At 47.1% G+C, this 20977-nt stretch overlaps 1 long non-coding RNA gene across 1 annotated transcript in view; it reads left to right on the top strand.

Moving 5' to 3' along the window:
* LOC144823076 (uncharacterized) overlaps positions 1-13364 on the top strand; it is a 359545-nt gene extending 346181 nt beyond the window's left edge. Inside the window, exon 4 of the long non-coding RNA XR_013608728.1 lies at positions 12365-13364. This is a non-coding gene — a long non-coding RNA (uncharacterized LOC144823076). The remainder of the gene's footprint in view (positions 1-12364) is intronic.
* The last annotated feature ends 7613 nt before the right edge of the window (positions 13365-20977 follow it).

Raw genomic sequence — 20977 nt, forward strand, 5'->3', positions numbered from 1 at the left:
TTCTCCTTGCACTCCTTTGTAAAGGAGATTAACATGATGTGATGGTGTTCCCTTCAACTCAGGGAATTTTCTTTTCATTTACACTCCTTGTCACTCACAGAAGTATGCTCAGTGATGTTTATGTAATAACCATTTACGTCACCGAGCAGTGGGTAATGCATGGGGCACCTGTTCACATGGGTGCCACTTTCTGCATTCCTCCAATTTTCCTTCCCTTTTGCTGGTCATACATTTTTATGTCTCGACCTAAAGCATTGCTTCATCAATGCTTGTTTGTCGAGATTCTAGTAAGCAGTAGGAGAACTCTACCAAAACGGCGGATTAGACACAGTTCATGTGAGACAGGCATGTGCACAAACCAGCCACGTGACACACCACCATTTGTCTGTGCCTCACATCAGACTTCAAAGGCTGCCGCCCCCCCCCCAATCAGACATCAAAGGCTGCCGCCACGCAATGCAAACCTGTTTCCCGAGCTTGACCGCTCTAGCCGTTCGGCCGCATCCTCGCCCAAATGTTTGTTTTATTTATTATTGTGCCGTGACTGTTGAACGGCACCTTTCTTATTATTTGTAGTAGTGTACACTCCTACATTTAGACTCCAACTTTAGTCATCACTCGGATTCGAGCAGGACTGACATACACGTTCTGCACCTCAGGTAAGAGCTTTTCCCCCTCCTATCACTCTACCGACCAGATCTCATGCGCCAACTTTATTTCACAGGTTTCACCTGCTCAATCTTGGATTCATACTGGGTTTCGTTTTGGTTTATACTTTTTCTCTCCCTCACAGCTTTTACTTTACTATTGGACTCTCGCTGATTGCCATGCCCCCACGCTGTGTTTTTCAGTAGTCTCCCAGCGGCCGGCACGGGCTTATCTCACCCTCTATGCCCTTAGCACCATTTTTAAATTATTAGCAGCATATACACAGGCGCCCCTTCGGCGCTTTTGCTCTCAACCCTACTATCCCATCAGTAGCACCTCTTTTAGTCACTCGACGCATGGCCCGACATGTGCACAGCTTATTCCGGCACCACCATCCTGCCAGCCGCTTCTGCTTTGGTCGCCCACCGCATGGCCCCATTTGTGCACATTTCACGTTCGTTCACACCCTTACCTGCAGCCTCTCTTCCCCACTTCTGCCTTTTTGGGTCTCGCGCTCACTGCAGACCTTTTCACATGGCTCACACCCACCTTTTTTCAGGTTACCATGCCATTCCCCACCTATCCTCCAGTCGTTTCCGGGTAGGACGCGTGCACCCAGTGGACTCTCGGCCTTGGCCCGCTTATCCTGCCAGCCGCTTCTGCTTTGGTCACCCACCGCATGGCCCCATTTGTGCACATTTCACTTTCGTGCACACCCTTACCCGCAGCCTCTCCTTCCACACTTCTGCCTTTTCGGGTCTCGCGCTTACCGCAGACCCCTTCACATGGCTCACACCCACCTTTTTTTCAGGTTACCATGCCATTCCCCACCTATCCCCCAGTCGTTTCCGGGTAGGACGCGTGCACCCAGTGGACTCTCGGCCTTGGCCCGCTTTCATTCCTTGCACTGATGACTACGTCTGCGTGCTTTGTCACCGTAAATTACATGCTTGCTTTCTTTCCTTCGCGATCCTTTGTCCACCAAGCTCCTCAATCCACTCCCCCCTCCACCACCCTTCTTCTTTTGCACCTTGACCTCCCTTCTCATCGCTGTTTCCCTTTCACCGTTTGTTCATTCTTACTCCCTTTTTTCATCGGAACCACGATTTGCTGGCCCTTATCTGGGAGGCATTCGCTATCGCACCAATTTTGCGTGTCCCCAACAAATATTGTTTGGCAACTAACACTACGAACACACCTGATCTAGCTCGTTTTTTGCTCTTGTTTTTTTGTTTCTCTCTCTTTGTCGCTCTCTCTTTCTCATTATTTCTGCCCTTTCCTCCTCCTTTTCCTTAATACACGTCTCCGCCCCCTTCACTAATTTTTTGCTGTTTTCCTTTCCTCAAATATTCAGGATTGTGCAAGCTCCGGTATTAGCAGCTCTGCGCCTGAATATAAACCCTCTCCGTGCAGGATCCAGGGAGTCCCAAGAATGGAAAATATGTCAACACAACAAAGGCAGGGAAGACAAAGGGAGTGGGGGGGGGGAGGCCTGTTTTTTATTATCTCTCACTCCGCATCGCTGGCTCGCTCTGCCTCTGTCTTGCTCGCCCCTCCCCCTCCACAGAGCTTCTCGCGGTGCTTATTGTCACCTCGGCTTGCATTCACTCCTCCTTTCTCCCCTTTTGGACGCTTTGATCTTCTCAGTGAGCTGCATTTACATGCCAGAGACTCGGGGCTGGAGCAGGTGCCTGCCTCAAGACTCTGCTTACCTCGCCTCTCCATGTTAATTTGTTGGGTCACCACCTCTCAGCATCCCTCCTCGCCGTGCCACAGCTCGCCAACCTTCACCCCCTTCTTTCGCTGACGCTCTCCCTATTCCGCGCCTCCTCTTTCCTTTCTCCCTCTCCTCACTTCCCCTTCCCTTACCTCCTCCACAATCCAAGCTTAATCACGGCGTCTCTGCTTCTGCACTGTGTGATTTTGGGCAAGTTGAACTGCAGCGTGAAAATAAAAGATCAGAGCTTAATCGCAGCGTCTCTGCATCCGCACTGTGTGATTTAGGGAAAATTCTTTTTCACGAAGCCGCTTTTGTGCACATCACAAATGACCGCACCTTTCCCATACTTTCCCATATTTCAAGCATCCAATCGTATAACACATGGATGGATGGATGCCTAGGTTTGTAACTTTCATATAACGAAGGGAATAGTTCTGATGTCAAACATTAGGTATAGCTCTGCATCTAATACCAGGACTAATGAGCTTTGCATAACCGTTAATATTTTGATGGGAAAGGGAAGCAAGTGGAAGGTGGGAATGAGTTATCTGTTTTTCTTTATACTTTGCTGTGGTTTTTAACAGCATGTGAAGTCTAGGGACTTTTACCACAATTGTTCTAATATGCACAAATGTGTGTCATATTTTCAAGTGTTTCTTTGGGGAGGACTCCCTAAAACACACACAACCACAACCATACACACAACCACACACACAACCACACATACAACCACACACACACAGAACCACACACAACCACACACATAACCACACAACCACACACACAACCACAACCACCCACACAACCACAACCACACACACAACCACATACACACACACACAACCACACACACAACCACACACAACCACAACCACACACAACCAACCACACACACAACCACAAACATAACCACACATACACACCCACACACAACCACAACCACACACAACCAACCAAAACCAACCACACACACAACCATACACACACCCACACACAACCACACACACACAACCACACACACACAACCTCACACACACAACCACACACACACACAACCACACACAACCACACACACAACCACAAACACACACACAACCACAACCACACATAACCACACACACAACCACACACACAACCACACACATAACCACACACAAAAACACACACACAACCACACACAACACCCACAACTAAATACACAACCACACACCCACAACCAGACATACAACCACACACACCACCACACACACAACCACACACAACCACACACACAACCACACACACAACCACAACCACATACACAACCACACACACCCACAACCACACACACAACCACACATAACCACACACATAACCACACACACAAACACAACCACACAACCACAAACACAACCACACACACACAACTACACACACACACACACACAACCACACGCACACAACCACACACACAACCACACAACCACACACACAACCACAACCATACACACAACCATACACACACCACCCACACAACACACACACAACCATACACACAACCACACACACACAACCACACACACACAACCATACACACACAACCACACACACACAACCACACACACAAGCACAACCACACATACAACCACACACACACACAACCACACCATCAGTGCGCACTTTCACCAGGCACAGACACCATCAGTCATCAGTGCACACTTTCACCGGGCACAAACACCACCAGCCGTTAGTGCGCACTTTCACCAGGCACACACACACCCCCAGCCGTCAGTGCACGCTTTCACCAGGCACACACACACCACCAGCCATCTGTGCACACTTTGACCAGGCACACCCACCACCAGCCGTCAGTGCACGCTTCCACCAGGCACACACATCACCAGCTGGTAGTGCACACTTCCACCAGGCACACACACTACCAGCCATCAGTGCACAATTTCTACAGGCACACACACCACCAGCCATCAGTGCACACATCAATTGTTAACGCATCCACAATTAACTATTGTAGCAATCGCAGTGTGGCACACTTTACTTTTAAACATATTCATCTAAAGCGCAACATGCCACCATTGCTACAAAAATAAATACACATTTATTTGGCCTACAATTTATAGACTTTTATTGCAATTGGTGTTGCAAAATTTAGCAATGCTAGTAGCTCAAACGTAATTATTGCGAGACCTATTGCATTGTAAATGCTTGTTATATATCCTTTTGGCACTTCATGACACTGATTTATGTTTTCACATAAGACTTGATGTTTTCCTTAATATCACAAAATACCCGCCTCACCCAGTTATCGCATATACCCATTTACCGCACACTAACTATTAGTGTCAGATAAATATTGTGTTACTCTTGAGTTACTTACCATGCAGGTTTTCCATCTTCTTTATGTTCTATTTACTTGTAGGATTTGATTGACATTTACACGTGTCATTGAGGACCGACTTTGGATTTCTTTCGGTCCTATACCTGAGTCTGATTTACTTGGACACTTTATTACACAGGGCCTTTATTATGGCTAGATACTGGTATCTCAATGAGATTTCTGACGGACATGTCTGCTTGTTTTATACGCAGGTTGCCCTTCGTTTTGGAATTATCCTTTCCTTCTGACCCCGTAGTGGCATTCGGGCTGCACAATATACTCCTAAGGTGAGGCTTTCGTTTTGGCCAGACTTTTGGTAGCGTGAGACTTCATTGCTAACAATTAGGAGACTCACAATTCTCCCTTTTTTAAAAAATTCTCCTGCAGTCATTACTATCTTTTTTTCTATACCGCGCCGATGTGGATGCCGGTTTGCAACTTTGACCGCTATCCTGGTGAGCATCCTCCATTCACAACGCATGTGTACTTTGCTTCCTTTGCCCAATACTTTTTTCACTATAATACTTCCTTGTTCTTCTTTTTCCCCCGTCCGCTGCCCCTCCTCCATCCCCTCTTTAAAATACATACTTCAACATGTGATTGACTGAGTGTTACGCAAGGCATTGCCCTCACTAAAGGCCTCATTTATGAGGCTATGCATCACTTTTACGCCGCTGGTGCGTCACTTTTTGTGAAGCACCAGTGGCGTAAAAATGCGCCTTGTTGCGCCATATTTACAAAGTGACGGATCTAGGTAGATGCGTCACTTTGTAAACCTCTGCGCCACATTATACCTGCGCCAGGTATAATATATGCAAGGGGGCATATTGACGCAAGAAAGGGTAGTAGAAGTGACGCAGTGATTTCACTTACGCCACTTCTAGGACACAAATGTGTCAATTTCTTACGCCTGACTCTCAGCAGGTGTAAGACTGACGCAGGCCCTTTCACATGGGGCTTGCCCCATGTGAAAGGATACATTGCTGGAGTTGTGTCACTTTTGTGACACACTCCAGCAATGTGCCACTTTTGCGCCATACCGATATGTCAGAAATACTGACGTATCTATAACTCCTTGCGCAATGATGCGTCAAACTGTCAATATGACGCATCATTGGTGGTGCAAGGAGGGCGCAGTGAAAAGTGACGCATCGCTGTTTTCACGCAGCGATGCGTCCCTTTTCATAAACGAGGCCCTAAATGTCCTCCTTTTTATCCCCTTTCTCTACTAGAGTCCACATAGCTTCTGTAGCCTCCACACACAGGTAGGCCTCTTGCTTATTTTAACGAGTGACATGGCACTTTATCCAGCCTTTTGCTGTGTTTCATCTACCCTTCCTCTTCCTTTTTAGTTTTGGAAACATGCCTGAATAATTATACTTGATTACTACCTTCTTCTCTTTGAACCCGACAGGGTTGGAATTATCACCGGTACAGGGGTGAGTCTCTGATATTTACCTTTTTTACTGTGAATAAAACATTTTTTTTATTTACGACCTGTGGAATTCAAATCTGTCTTCCACTAGCTCTACGTTTTTCCCCTTTGACCTTCTGTTTTCTGAAACCCCCCGTTCCTTTTTTATCCTTTTCGTTCTTTAGATTATACATACCCTCTACCGTGACTTTGGGTATGTTCCTTTTCCTTGCTTTTATTCATGGATTGATATAATTCTTACCACTCTGGGACTTTTGTTGGTGGCGCTTGTATGTATGAGTGTCACATGTGCGTTACTGTTTCGTTCTGTCAAGGTTTTGCGTGGTGGTAACTGGTGTATCTCTCTGAAACACGAATAACATGGGGTGTCCACTTTATAATGCGTTGCACAACATGTATGTCCCAGATACTACTTGGCACTTTTAAGTATTCGTCGTCACGCAGGCCAGAATAAGGGTCTGACACAAAGAACTCCTTGGTTTTCCACTAATTTTGGTTTCCACGAGTGTCGGATGATGTCACTTTTATCTAATTTTGGAACTTGTTCAACAACTTAAATATATGTATCTTGTACTGAATGAGTTCATTTGTATCAATTCCAGCCCTGAAGAGTCTGAGACCACTGTTTCTCTGACAAAATACGCGTCGGGTGGCTGTTAAAGGAATCAAGAAAACCACAGTGAATATTGTCTTGATGTGTTGAATACAAACATATACTGTTCAATTTTGATTTTATGTGCGCACGGGACCGTTGCAAGATGTAATAATCTTACTGCCCATTCTGGACTATGGAGACCAGGTAGCCTTGCAATAGTGAAAAACGAAAATGGCTGTAATTCACTACTAGGAGATGCCACACACACCAGGGCATGTCCTACCTTATGTTTACAATGCACCCTGCCCATGGGCCTACCATAGGAGTGTCTGATAGGAAGAAAAGGGAAGGTTTAGGGACTGGCATGTGGGTGCACTTGCCTAGTCAACATGGCAGTACCAGACTGCACACAGGCTCTGCAATGGCAAACCTTAGACACACTTTTACATGTTGCTTCTGTGGGTCGCAACACCAGTGCTGCAAGCCCACCAGCAGTCTTTGGATCACCAGCCCTGGGCACTCCTGGTGCACTGTATTAGGGTCTGACAGGTAAACCAAACCAGCCAATCATGGAGTCACTAATCCATACATCAATTTACAATAGGGAGAGCATATGCACTTTAGCACTGATCAGTAGTGGTGAATTGCCCAGAGTCATAAAACAGCCAACAACAGGTCAGAAAAAATAGAGGAGGAAGGCAAAAAGTTCAGGGATGACCCTGCAAAAAGGGCCAAGTCCAACAGTAAGCATGCATACTTTTTCTCTGTTGAGCACGCCCCCACAGTGCAGAAAAGACCACCCCCGGGGGCTCCTCCACGTCCAGTGGTCATCCGCCTATTAAATTATATGGAAATGGATCATATCCTGCAGGTCACCAGAGCCATGGGCCCCTGGCTTGTGGAGAATGCCCCGTGATATATTTTTCCGGATTACACCCTTGAGGTGCAGCGACAGAGGTCTTCCTTCATGGCGCTAAATGCTGCCTGCAGGAACATGATACCAAGAATGCCCTCCAGTTTCCTGCAATGCTGCGGATCATAGAGGGAGACAGTACCACTGCCTGCACCACCCCAGAGGACGCATGGCCGTGGCTGGAGCAAAGGGGCATCACAGCCACACGGGGAGACTCTTTCTCTTCCCCTGTGGAATGGAAGGTGCAAGGTCGCCACAAGGCCTGCAGCAGGTGTCGCCTGTTGGCTCTACAAAGGAACAGGCTGCCAAAGAGAGAGCAGAAGTGGTTGCAGAGATAAAACAATGGTCAGTAGCTCCCTCTCTGGCTGGCTCGGAAGCGGGTAGTCATGATGGTGCCCCTCCAGGCATTGACTTACACTTGATGGCTGCACTACTTGAGTGGGGCCCTATTGTGACTCCCCAAACTGCTTGGTACGTGACATAAGAGTACATACATTCATGGTGATTATCCTGCTTTATCTCCGGTTTCTCTGTGCAGTAGACAGATAGGCGGGTGAGATTTCACTATACTGGTATACTGACTGGGGGCTGCAAGCTCCACTCACACAGCGACTGTTACTGCTACTTTTTCTTGTGATCAACGATTTGACAAGTGTATTGCTTTTCAGCTTTGATTATTGCAGCATGTGATGTCAAGGGTAGACTGTCTTGATACCCCCCTCAATATTGAATGAAATTCAGTTTGGGTGCCCAATAATTGATGTCGATAATTGGCCGTGACCAGTTGACGTTGTGGCCCGGGTCAGTGGGTTTGTTGGGGTTATTTACAGTGATGTTTTATTTACTGTTTCCTTTTTACCTTATTTGTCTAATTCTTTGCCCAGCTGATGTATCTGTTGTGCTATCACTCCCCTCTCATGCAATCTGTGAATGATTTATTTCATTATGTACCTATTACATATCTACTAAGTATTATAATATTCTCACATGAAACGTGCGGGGTATGGGTACATATAGGAAAAGACACATGATTAATTCCTGTCTTAAGAGGCGTCACATTCAATTCACTTGCCTACAGGAGACACATTTAATAGCAGAGGAAATCCAGACGATGCACAAGCATTGGTGAGGTCTTGTGGTGGGTACCACTTACTGCACTTATGCCAGGGGGGTCCTATTATGAGTGGCACCAGGAGTGATGTTTGTGCCTGAAAACACTGTAATTTACCCTTAAGGCAGGTATGTCATTGTGAGGGGCAAGTTGTGCGGGGAACCTCTTATTTTAGTGGCACTGTACTCGCCTAATGTGGGTCAATCTCTCTACTTGACCTCACTGTCAGAGGCCCTTGTTCGTTCACCACAATCGCCCACATTCTGGTACGAAGATTTCAATTGTGTTCCAGATTTAGACCTTGACAAGTCCACTCCTCCCCTATTGGGGGAACAATCTCACAGTACTCTCAAGCACCAACAGCGTTGGTCACAGAACATACAGGGATTACATATATGGCACTCACTGAGCCCACTTATGCTCGTATACCCTGATGTATCATGGAGCTTAAACAGGAGTATTCCCATTACTCAGTACTACATGCTCTCCACACCAGGATAGATTTAATATTTGGCTCAGGGACACTTGCAACTAAATGCAGACGGACAGAATATTTGGGGCAGACATTACAAGATCACTGTCCATTGTTAGTATCTTTCAAGTAGTGGGTTGACTACGTCCGACCATTTACACCTGGCACTTGCAGTTACAGGCATTGGCAGACACTGTATTTAGGACTACTATTGGGGAACATGTTGCTAGATATTTATGGAGAACAAAGGTTCTGAATCAGATGCTGGGTTGGAGTTGGACGTCTTCAAGGGGGTGATGAGAGGGGTATGTATGTTAATGTAGTTTGGAGTACGCCTGAGCCCTTCAGGGAGACCTGCTAGCTCTGGAATTGGATGAATTGTCTGACCTCCTTCCCGGTGCTAGCTGACCTTAGGACTGATTAAAGAGCCTTATCTGGTCAACTGGCCAATTTTGATTTTAGAGAATACACCAAGCGACAACACAAACTGGGTGACAAAGCCTGCAGCTTATTGGCCTGGTTGTTGAAATCCAAACGTCCCCATACCACAGTCAGTGCTATTTGCACTTGTGTTGGTCATATGGTGAATTCCCAATTCGACATCAATAGAGAGTACGAACTTTATTACAGGAACCTATATCTGGCCCCACCGGATGTGACTCCTGACGCAATGTAGCCCATGTACAACCTTTAGAAACCCCCCCTTCTTGCCCCTTTATTGGCACAATAGTTAAATGATGAGCCATCTCTCGAGGAGATCACGTTGGCCATCAAACATATCATGTGGGGCAAAACACCTGGCACTGATGGGCTGCTTTTGAATTTTATGCCACATACCGGGCACTCTTGGCACCACTTTTATTAGCAATGTACACGCGGATGGCGGAAAGCATGCAAGTGACTCTGATCACTGTGCTCCCTAAATCCAGGAGAGACCCTCTGGAAATAACATCTTCTTATTATTATTATTAAAAATACTTATAGAGCGCACTGTAACCCTATGGGAATCCTGGCGCTAGTTAGCTACATAATAGAGGGTCGACATGCCATCCTGAGAATCCCCTTCTACCCCTCACAGGGAGGCATATTATATCCTGGGGAATAGCCAGGTCTTAATTTTATTGCGGAACATCAGCAGGCCTTGCGTTCTCTTTATTTCTAAGGGGAGGCTGTTCCAAAGGCGTGCTGCTGCTACGCTAAAGGCTCTTCCCTCCCAGGGTCACCCTCCTTACTTTAGGTACCCTCACGCAGTTTGTAGTCGCAGAGCAGAGATTCCGGGTGGGTTTATACCACTGAAATCTAGCCTGAAGTGGCTTAGGGCCTTGCTCATAAAGAGCTTTGTACACAATGCGAGCCACGCGGTCGGGAGAGTGCTAGCTTTGCTGCTGTCGCCTGGATTCTTTGCAATCTGGCTATCAGATACCCCAGGGATTCCAAGAGCAGAGCATTGCAATAATCCAATTATCCTCCACTGTCTCTCCTTAACCTAGATTACAATGTGCTGGGGAAGGTTGTTAGCAAACCGGTTGACACCCGATGGTGCACATAGGGATTCATACTGATCAAAATAGATTCATTCCGGGCCGTAATATATTACTTAATATTTGTTGATTATTCAGTGTAATCGACTGGTCATGTAGGACATCGACACTGGATGGTTATTTGCGTGCCCCTCCCAACGGGAGACACCCGTGCTTTAACACAACTAGCTGCATGGTGCTGGAGAAAATATATTAATAATGGCCAGAGGAACGTCCCATATGCCCACCACTTTATAAGCCTTTACGAACACTCTACAGTGTAGATGAATGGACGACAGCTAGTTATAAGACATGGGGGGATGTGTCTAGTGGAGAATAGTGGACTTCCTCTGGGAAAGTTTATGGTGTATTTGGCTCTTCGAGATGTGGCTGACAAGATGTGAAATGCCAACAGAAATTTAACCTGAATAGATGCCCCCTTGGAACTGATGCTGACTACCCCGTCACACCACACGATATCTGTCATGTATGACAACCTGAATCATGGCCTTGTAAGTCCATGCTCCCTTGCCGTCAGAGATGTCTTGGTTCCTTTAACCTGATATCACGGAATACCCAAATCCGATACAAGCAGTTCAATTACCTGCATCACACATAACTTTCCCAAAACAGAATAGCCAAGATGTACTCAGGGGCTAGTACACACAGTCCTAGATGCAATTATGTCACAGCATACTTTCTTCATATGGCCTGGAAGAGCCCAGCGATCTTTGATTACTGGCAAGCAGTGACCTCTTGTATTTAAGCCATGACAAACTCCATCCTTCAGTGCAACCCCACTCTTTGCCTCCTTCATACAGGGGTGATAATCAAAAAGACTGAACAATTACTGTGCTTTCAGAACCTGGAATTGCTCTTGGCAAAGCAATGCATTGCCATATCCTGGAAAGCTACAATCGACCCTGCCCCAGTCATTTTAACATGCAGGCTGATGTGGTGTGCTGGGCATCTGTGTGTATTACTACCAGGGATGGGAAGTGCAACCTTACGGAACAATGGGTAGATTATATTGCCAAATAGAATACATTAATTTCCCCTAGTGATTGAAATCCAGGGATTTATGGTAGGACCTTTGCGATTCTTCGATCTTCTTTAATGCTGTTATGTCATACTAAATGTAAATGGGTGGGGAGGGGTTGGAGAAGTTGACAGATGAAGATAGCAATTATGTGCTTGGTTGTTTTTTGCATGATTTATTGTGAAGTTGGATCTCATTTTTGTTTCCCCCCCATCGTTTCCTTAGACAGATGTGACAATGTTATTACTTTGATATGATAAATGCACATTTCCATCAGTCTGTTATTATATATGTGTGTACTATTGGGCCCCGGAATATGACATGTGTTATTGCTTTGCATACAATGGCTACTATCACACTGAATCATTGTCCGCTGATCTTTGGTCTGAATAAAATCAGTAAAAAGATTTTTTTTAAAGATGTAAAAATTCCATGCAAGGATCAACCATTATTTCATGTTTCCTTAAGTTCACATGACCTTAACACTGTTATATTTTACCTTAACAATGTGAATTAAAGTACTGTGTTCAACTCTAGATGCAAAACTGTGTTTGATGTATTTCAACTTGGGTCATTTCGCGGTTCGATAATTCTGAGCCAACTGCAAGCGGAGAGCAGAAGGCAATCGAAGGAGAAAATCCAATCCTGTTCCAGTCAATGATCTCAGCACCCAGCACTTCTCAAAAAAGAAGAGGAGGAGCTGATCAAGGAGTTGGAAGACCGGGACAAAGAGGAGGACATTGTGGCCCCCACACCGAACATTTCCAAAAAGGTCACTTCACAGCTGGAAAGTAGTCTTCCTACAAAATCAGTTCTGAGGATTATGAGTCCTCTGTGATTAGCTAAGTAGCCATGGATGATTGTTCCGCCTATGCAAGACTCACCTCCACAAAGCCCTCAACTAAGAGGTACCTCTCTATAATCTCCTATATGCTGCTGCCTTGAAGGTGCATGTCCAATCTCCTCTCATTCATCTGAGGTAGGGAACACCCCTGGTAACAAACAGATATCCTCCAATCATCATCCTCCCCTAATTATCACCCCGATTGCAACTGTCTCTCTGCTGGGCAATCTGCTGGACCCATCAGATTGCCACACACTTTTTTTTATAACAACAGTTTATTGTGTGGAGGATATTCTTGAATGGGAGAATGAGAGAGCTTTCTCCTTTAAAGGAGGGCTCCCCCAGATGATTGACAAGCAGCCCTATGTATTAGATAACGGCACAGATGTGCACTGAGAAGCTCTTTGAAATTTTAGGGAAGAGATTGTCTATGAAAATGATAGAGGCAATAAGCAAAACATGACATTATTATTGTCCATGGCCCAAGATTCTACAGAGGCAGCTCAACCTCCACCCCCAACTCAACCACCACTATCTAAACTACCACCAACTCAACCACCCACAAGACGAGTACACTCTCAAATAATCTTACCATCAGTATTGCATAGACAGAACAGTATGATAAAAACATAACTTTTGTTCTATGGAATTTCCCAATTCTCTTCTTAACCCACTCACCATAAGCTTAATGAAAAAATAAAATACCGTATGCCTTTTTCGTACCCAAAATAGGCATGTCTATCTTTCATCTGTGTTCGGTGTATAATGGTGAAGTTACTACATGGGAAAGTGTTCTTTTTGTTCTGTTCTTTGTTTATATTCAAAGTGTACTGTATTTCAAATTTAGTCATGATTTTGAAAGCATCATCTAAATAACCACACTGTTCTTTTGCTGGGCATGCAATCCATTAATCTACAAATATTTTAAAAGTCAAGAGATATTGTTTTAAATGTTAGATTACATAGATATAGTTTATAAAGACTATTATTTATTAATAATATTTATTTTGGAGCAAATTATATACTGTTCTTGCGAATAAGCAATATCAACGTACAAAGGGAAACAATTAGAAAAAATATCCATAAAGAGTCAACAAAAATCAGTCCTTAAAAAGAATGCTTAATTTTGCTCCAAAACTCAAAAGTTCACTCTCCTATTTTATAATATTTATTCCCCATAGGTAGGGGAGAGGGGATATCCTGAGATGTGCCTGGCTTGTGGGCAAACGTTTTTGGTTATCCTCAGTCTTACTTTTTTTTCACAACAATGGCAAAGTCCTCCAGCGTTGTGGATGTTAAATTGCTAGTTGTGACAGAACCAGACATCCCAAGGGAAGAAGAAAACATGGCAGCAAGGGAAACAGAGATGATAGAAAAACTGGGAAACAGGAGGTTGGGAGATGTTGTAGGCAGACATAAGGTTAAACTTTCTTTCAAGGAGGTCACAAGACCACATAAAGGGGCTTACTAGGATGGCGGGCGGACGTTGTGGTGCTGTGACCGCCGCCAGTGGTGGGGTAGTCCCGCACCGGCAATTAGGATGCCACCGCCACAGTGGCGGTGGCATCCCCCATCCACATAATTGTGGCGGGCGGTGCACACAGGACCGCCTGCCATAATGCTGTGGCTGCACACTGTGCATTTACATGCCCAATGTGACAAGCACCGCGTGGTGCCTGCCACGTTGTGTATGCAAATGTAGGGTGGTACCATTGGTACCCCCCCATGTGCCCACCCCACCCCTCCAACATCCTGGGGGCCCGCAACGGGCCTCCAACAGTGAATCTGCATGCCTTTCCATCACGGAAAGGCTGCTTCCTGCTACCATACTAATATGGATGGCGGTGTCTAGCAGACACTGCCACCACATCAGGCCCCTTTTCGGCCCGGTCACCTGTGTGACGGGTGGAAAACCGGCAGACGGTCTTTCCGTCCGCCGGCATCCCCCAATCCATACTAATATGGCGAGGGGAAATGGCATGCGGGCAGAGGAGAATGTCGGGTGGATCGCCACTGCCCGCATGGCGGTGGCAATCCGCCCGACATTCTAATAGACCCCAAAGTTTGGAGATATCAAGTGACTGTCTCTTGGAGTATTCAGACTGCTTCAAAGAAGTCCCAAAAATCCAGAGCGATTACTCCCTGAACTTCTCCGTTTGGTATTAGGACCTACTTGAGAGCAACCAGGGACATATAATCTGGGGTAGGGAGTGGGTTACACGAGAGGGTGGTGGGATGTTGGGGTCTAAATTGTCCCTCGACTGCTGGTGTTGTTGTTAATGGGCACTTGAAGGAGGAGCTGGTGTTTGTGCAGGGGGTGCAGCTGGAGGTCCCAATGGTACTTGGGGTCCTCTGGAGTTAAAGTGGCAGTCGGTGCAGGCCCAGACATCACTGATTGGTCTTGCTTAAGGCCAGGAGGATCACCTATATTTACTTCCTCCTGATTGGTGGTGCCCCCCCCCCCCCCACTGAGAGTCTACAGCCTCCACCCTGAGTATTTTTGTGACAGATCTTGTTTGTCTCTGGGTGGGTCCAGTCTGTATGGGTTTCCTCCTCACTGATGGTAGATAGCTCTTGTGCCCGGTTTGCAGTTGACAGATGTCTCCTATGTTACAGGTCCTTCTTCACTGATCTTTGGCCAGCCTGGTCTACTGAAAAGGAATGTTAAAAAAAACTGTAATTTTAAATTCAATGCCAGTTATCAAATGTATTTTATTTAAAAGGGATATATTTCCAAGTACAAGAATTGACACTGTGTAGTTTTTACAAGCTAATATATATATATATACTAACTTGTGATAACTTCAAAATAGTAAGACATTATAATTTCCTAAAGCTTTTTGTAATCGGGCATTTAGGAGGAGATAGTTTTGTTCAAAGAAGGTTTTTTCATCATCCTGTGATTACATTTTCGAAAGATGTTTAAAGATGTTTTGTAACATCCTTAACACATGCCTATTTTAGATCTCAGTGTAAAATTCAGCAAAACAGTCTAAAGACTGCTTAGTCCATGCTACCCCTAGGATAGCTTGTCTATAAGGTTGACTTTACAACCGCCACCATAAGGGTTGCTTGGCATGATACAAGGTGATCACTAGAACTAGTGAGCATCATATATCAGGCCAACTTCTCACAGTTCCCATGAGGCACAGGGTCAGACTGATTTGCATATGGCCATGTCTGAACTGGGATGGCAGAGTGGGCTAAAGAACGGCGATGGATTAAACCCAGATCTGTTGACTGGGTGTGAGTGTTTGATTGGTTCAGATGCTCCGTCCATCACCACCCCTTTTGTACCGCTTTGGCCGACATAAGTTGGCAGGGTATGCTCAGACGTGAGTCCCTTGCTCACTTTGCCACTGGATTCAAGCAAGCCTGGCTGAAGACAGCTGTAATGCCAGAAACCGGTCCTAGGAAGCTTGAATCCGGTCCAGGGTAGGCATGGCTTGGCAGTTCGGGCTGTACTGTTCCCATGAGGCAACAGATCTGGGTTTAATCCATCGCCGTTCTTTAGCCCACTCTGCCACCCCAGTTCAGTAATGGCCATATGCAAATCAGTCTGACCCAGTGCCTCATAGGAACAGTCCAGCCCGAACTGCCAAGCCATGCCTTCCCTGGACCGGATTCAAGCTTCCTAGGACCGGTTTCTGGCATTACAGCTGTCTTCAGCCAGGCTTGCTTGAATCCAGTGGCAAAGTGAGCAAGGGACTCAAGTCTGAGTATACCCTGCCAACTTATGGCAGCCAAAGCGGTACAAAAGGGGTGGTGATGGACGGAGCATCTGAACCAATCAAACACTCACACCCAGTCAACAGATCTGGGTTTAATCCATCACCGTTCTTTAGCCCACTCTGCCACCCCAGTTCAGACATGGCCATATGCAAATCAGTCTGACCCTGTGCCTCATAGGAACAGTCCAGCCCGAACTGCCAAGCCATGCCTTCCCTGGACCGGATTCAAGCTTCCTAGGACCGGTTTCTGGCATTACAGCTGTCTTCAGCCAGGCTTGCTTGAATCCAGTGGCAAAGTGAGCAAGGGACTCAAGTCTGAGTATACCCTGCCAACTTATGGCAGCCAAAGCGGTACAAAAGGGGTGGTGATGGACGGAGCATCTGAACCAATCAAACACTCACACCCAGTCAACAGATCTGGGTTTAATCCATCACCGTTCTTTAGCCCACTCTGCCACCCCAGTTCAGACATGGCCATATGCAAATCAGTCTGACCCTGTGCCTCATGGGAACAGTCCAGCCCGAACTGCCAAGCCATGCCTTCCCTGGACCGGATTCAAGCTTCCTAGGACCGATTTCTGGCAATACAGCCGTCTTCAGCCAGGCTTGCTTGAATCCAGTGGCAAAGTGAGCAAGAGATTCACGTCTGAGCATACTCTGCCAACTTATGGCGGCCAAAGCGATACATAAAGGGGTGGTGATGGATGGAGCATCTGAACCAATCTAACACTCGCACCCAGTCAACAGATCTGGGTTTAATCCATCACCATTCTTTAGCCCACTCTGCCACCCCAGGTCAGACATGGCCATATGCAAAGCAGTCTGACCCTGTGCCTCATGGGACCAGTCCAGCTCGAACTGCCAAGCCATGCCTTCCCTGGACCGGATTCAAGCTTCCTAGGACCAGTTTCTGGCATTACAGCCGTCTTCAGCCAGGCTTGCTTGAATCCAGTGGCAAAGTGAGCAAGGGACTCACGTCTGAGCATACCCTGCCAACTTATGGCAGCCAAAGCGGTACAAAAGGGGTGGTGATGGATGGAGCATCTGAACCAATCAAACACTCACACCCAGTCAACAGATCTGGGTTTAATCCATCACCGTTCTTTAGCCCACTCTGCCACCCCAGTTCAGACATGGGCATATGCAAATCAGTCTGACCCTGTGCCTCATGGGAACAGTCCAGCCCGAACTGCCAAGCCATGCCTTCCCTGGACCGGATTCAAGCTTCCTAGGACCGGTTTCTGGCATTACAGCCGTATTCAGCCAGGCTTGCTTGAATCCAGTGGCAAAGTGAGCAAGAGACTCACGTCTGAGCATACCCTGCCAACTTATGGCGGCCAAAGCGGTACAAAAGGGGTGGTGATGGACAGAGCATCTGAACCAATCAAACACTCACATCCAGTCAACAGATCTGGGTTTAATCCATCACCGTTCTTTAGCCCACTCTGCCACCCCAGTTCAGACATGGCCATATGCAAATCAGTCTGACCCTGTGCCTCATGGGAACAGTCCAGCCCGAACTGCCAAGCCATGCCTTCCCTGGACCGGATTCAAGCTTCCTAGGACCGGTTTCTGGCATTACAGCCGTCTTCAGCCAGGCTTGCTTGAATCCAGTGGCAAAGTGAGCAAGGGACTCACGTCTGAGCCTACCCTGCCAACTTATGGCGGCCATAGCGGTACAAAAGGGGTGGTGATTGACGGAGCATCTGAACCAATCAAACACTCACACCCAGTCAACAGATCTGGGTTTAATCCATCGCCGTTCTTTAGCCCACTCTGCCACCCCAGTTCAGTAATGGCCATATGCAAATCAGTCTGACCCTGTGCCTCATAGGAACAGTCCAGCCCGAACTGCCAAGCCATGCCTTCCCTGGACCGGATTCAAGCTTCCTAGGACCGGTTTCTGGCATTACAGCTGTCTTCAGCCAGGCTTGCTTGAATCCAGTGGCAAAGTGAGCAAGGGACTCACGTCTGAGCATACCCTGCCAACTTATGGCGGCCAAAGCGGTACAAAAGGGGTGGTGATGGACGGAGCATCTGAACCAATCAAACACTCACACCCAGTCAACAGATCTGGGTTTAATCCATCACCGTTCTTTAGCCCACTCTGCCACCCCAGTTCAGACATGGCCATATGCAAATCAGTCTGACCCTGTGCCTCATGGGAACAGTCCAGCCCGAACTACCAAGCCATGCCTTCCCTGGACCGGATTCAAGCTTCCTAGGACCGGTTTCTGGCATTACAGCCGTATTCAGCCAGGCTTGCTTGAATCCAGTGGCAAAGTTAGCAAGAGACTCACGTCTGAGCATACCCTGCCAACTTATGGCGGCCAAAGCGGTACAAAAGGGGTGGTGATGGACGGAGCATCTGAACCAATCAAACACTCACATCCAGTCAACAGATCTGGGTTTAATCCATCACCGTTCTTTAGCCCACTCTGCCACCCCAGTTCAGACATGGCCATATGCAAATCAGCCTGACCCTGTGCCTCATGAGAAAAGTCCAGCCCGAACTGCCAAGCCATGCCTTCCCTGGACCGGATTCAAGCTTCCTAGGACCGGTTTCTGGCATTACAGCCGTCTTCAGCCAGGCTTGCTTGAATCCAGTGGCAAAGTGAGCAAGGGACTCACGTCTGAGCATACCCGGCCAACTTATGGCAGCCATAGCGGTACAAAAGGGGTGGTGATTGACGGAGCATCTGAACCAATCAAACACTCACACCCAGTCCACAGATCTGGGTTTAATTCATTGCCGTTCTTTAGCCCACTCTGCCACCCCATTTCAGACATGGCCATTTGCAAATCAGTCTGACCCTGTGCCTCATGGGAACAGTACAGCCCGAACTGCCAAGCCATGCCTACCCTGGACCGGATTCAAGCTTCCTAGGACCGGTTTCTGGCATTACAGCTGTCTTCAGCCAGGCTTGCTTGAATCCAGTGGCAAAGTGAGCAAGGGACTCACGTCTGAGCATACCCTGCCAACTTATGTCGGCCAAAGCGGTACAAAAGGGGTGGTGATGGACGGAGCATCTGAACCAATCAAACACTCACACCCAGTCAACAGATCTGGGTTTAATCCATCGCCGTTCTTTAGCCCACTCTGCCATCCCAGTTCAGACATGGCCATATGCAAATCAGTCTGACCCTGTGCCTCATGGGAACTGTGAGAAGTTGGCCTGATATATGATGCTCACTAGTTCTAGTGATCACCTTGTATCATGCCAAGCAACCCTTATGGTGGCGGTTGTAAAGTCAACCTTATAGACAAGCTATCCTAGGGGTAGCATGGACTAAGCAGTCTTAGGCTAAACTCTTTAAAGGCATGTGAAGCAAGCTGTTTTACCATACACAATCCCCTTGAATACCAAATGAAAGGACACCACACAGATATATATTGCAAATATATATAGATTTATTTCTACAAATATCCCCTATACTCTTTATGAGCACAGAAGCAGATGCGTTAAAACAAAACACAGTTTAAATATACAAAAGTTGCACAAATATGGATGAGCCCTAGGGGCCACCTAAACCATATACTAAAATAGTGGTATAAGAACCACTATGGGGAAAGTGAAGAGGCCTAGGGCCTGGGGAATCGCTGGAGCTGTTCGAGACTAGCAGTGATGAAGTCGGGAAAGGCCCGCGGGACTCGGGTGCAGTGCTCAAAGTGCACGCATACACCAATGCAATGTCAACGGTGCGTAAAAGTTACAAAGTTAGTGTTTAAGGAACCTTCCCATAGACCTACAAGGATAAAACTTTAGACACAGGCACTAGAGGTGTACACCAGTGTGGTAACACCGGCGTTGCTGAGTTACCTCACCCACTAGGAAGCGGGTGCACAGGTGCGAAGTAGTGTCGGGTTTCGTCACGCAGGTCGATGGTGCTTGGAGCTGAAGATGCTGCAGGCGGGTCGTCGTGAAGAGTTCCGGTGGATCCAAGGGTGGATCTGAAGAGGTGAAGACCTGAAAGCAGAGGGGACAATGTTCAAAGTCACTAGCCAGTGACTACCGTGGAACCAGGATGGAACCAGGCGATGTCGGATGCAAACAGGTGATGACGTGAAGATTGTCTCTGCAGCCACGTGGACACGAAGAGGTCAAGGACATCCAAGAGTTGGTCACGAGCTGTCCCACATAGGCTCTCACTGATGGCGGTGTCGGCAACTTGATTGGAGCAAACAGGTCTTGGCAAAAGCAAGCCACGCAGGAATCGATGCAAGCTTCTCACTCGGACCAGCAAGGTCAGAGCGGGTGCTCCTTTTCAGGGGAGCAAGGGCCAGTCTGGAGCGACCAGACCAGCAGTGTAAGTTGTCGTTTTCGTCGCCAAGATGGCCACTAGCCGCGTGGCAAGTGACCTGGATGGCGCGTCGAGTGGCAAAGTGCAAAAGGGCCCCACGCAGATCGTGGAGATGCTGGGGGGCTGATCTTCGGTGCAAATGATGCTCGATGTTGGGGCTTCTCAAACCCCAAAGCACAGCATCGAGGGTGCCTCGGGTGCTGCGCAGTCAGCTCTTTGGGGGTCTTCCAAGATGTCTGATCGCACGTCTCTCGGTGCCTCCACGGGTCTCTT

The sequence above is a fragment of the Lissotriton helveticus genome, chromosome 3_1, assembly GCF_964261635.1.
Source record: "Lissotriton helveticus chromosome 3_1, aLisHel1.1, whole genome shotgun sequence".
Classification (NCBI taxonomy): domain Eukaryota; kingdom Metazoa; phylum Chordata; class Amphibia; order Caudata; family Salamandridae; genus Lissotriton; species Lissotriton helveticus.